The 1,765-nt window shown below is 30.7% G+C and overlaps 1 non-coding gene across 1 annotated transcript; it reads left to right on the top strand.

Annotated features, from left to right (window-relative positions):
* Window positions 1-312: 312 nt before the first annotated feature.
* LOC121783132 lies at window positions 313-438 on the top strand. The gene has a single exon (XR_006046547.1). It is a non-coding gene; the product is annotated as a U11 spliceosomal RNA (small nuclear RNA).
* Window positions 439-1,765: the final 1,327 nt, after the last annotated feature.

Below are 1,765 nucleotides of genomic sequence, written 5' to 3'. Positions count from 1 at the left end.
TATATGGCATCACAACTTGGCCTTCCGACTCCCCCTCAACCTCGACCGCCTCCGGAGGATGATTCGCCGGCGGAGTAGTTTTTTTATTTTCCCACGTTTAATTGTGTGTTTTTTATTTTGTGTTTTTTATGTTTTTAGGATTTTAATTGTGTGCTTTTTTTATTTTTTTAAAGTTTAAGTTGAATTTTTTTTAATGTTGTGTGTTTTTTAATAAAGTGTGTTTGTTTTTTATTAAAGTGTGTTTATTTAAATTGAATTGGGTTAGAAATAAAAAAAATGAAATTGAATGAATAGTAATTTAAGGAACGGTTAAAAAAGGGTCGGTTGGCTAAATATGCCACGCTAGCCCTAGTTTGGTTAGTGCTGTATGGAAATCAAGACATATGGCCGACATCATTTTTGGAAACCTCTAGGGTTGGCTCCTTGGCCGACCCTTTTTTTTAAAAAAAAAAAAAAAAAAAAATTTAAGGAACGGTTAAGGAACAAAGGGTTGCAGGTTCCGTTCCTTAGTTAAGGAATGGAGTAAAAAAGTACAGTGGGGCCCTCAAATAGTGGTTTAAGGAACGGTATAGGAACAGCGTTGTGGATGGTCTTATGGATAACACAGAATTTAATGCAAAATTAATGCAGTGGCCAGTAGGTGGGAGAAAGAAAAGGAAAAATTGTTGAAATAATGTTAGTAAGTAATATAATATGAGGTAAAAAAATTCAAAAATAGAAATGGATTAATTTTGTCGAAAAATCAGAAAGGAAATATGAGACAGGTACAAATATTATTGATACCTAAAAGCAAAAAGAATATATGCTTTTATAGTAGTAAAAACAAATTGATCAAATTCATTTTCAAAAATATAAAGCTCATTTACCAACCAGGTCACATGCATTATATATCTTCTATGATTGTATAAATATTGCAAACTCATGAAACATCAAACTCAGTCTACAATAATTGAGCTCAAGTACTGTCACAAGCATAATTATTTCAAATTTTTTATTATTATTTTCAAATAAGTCAAAATTTTTATTTTATTAATTTCCAAAGTGGGTATAAAAGCCATACATATATTCTCGAGCCTAACCAAGTGACTATCATGTCACAAGGTTCCATCTTTAAAGCCTAAATTATATCCTAACGTTATGTCAAAACATCTCATTTGATTTATTTTACTTTTATTGGGACTATGTTCCATTTTTGTAACAATATAATAGGTCAGAATAAATCAATGTGAAGAATAAACTACAGTTATAAATCTTAAAGGACGGCCTATATTTAATTAGAATCAGCATTTTTGTTTTTGGATAAAAAGTGATAAAATTATATTCTCTCCGTCCACTCACCTCAAGTGATCAACTTTCCATTTTGGGTTGTCTCATCTCAAGTGATTGATTTCCTTTTTTAGCTAAAAACGAAACTCTAACCATTTCTTATTTTATTCCCTCTATTTTACTTTATTCTCTTTTTCTTATTTTATTCTCATTTTATCTCTCTTACTTTTTCCTCTCTCATACTTTACTCTCTCCACCCTAACTCAATACATATCATTTTCTTAATTCTCGTGCCAAAAAGAAATCCATCACTTGAGATGGGACGGAGGAGTACCTTGTTATCTAATGCACCGACATGCTATTTTTCCCCATTAATTATTGTTTACTGGGAGATTTTGGAATTATTCCATTTAGGTATGGAGATTGGAGCCCTACTAGCAGCCAGAATCTCTGTTTTTTTTTAAATTTAATTTTATGATATTATATTTATTTATTTTAC

Source organism: Salvia splendens, chromosome 20 (assembly GCF_004379255.2).
Source record: "Salvia splendens isolate huo1 chromosome 20, SspV2, whole genome shotgun sequence".
NCBI classification, from domain to species: Eukaryota; Viridiplantae; Streptophyta; class Magnoliopsida; order Lamiales; family Lamiaceae; genus Salvia; species Salvia splendens.
This window is presented reverse-complemented; position numbering and strand designations above follow the sequence as displayed.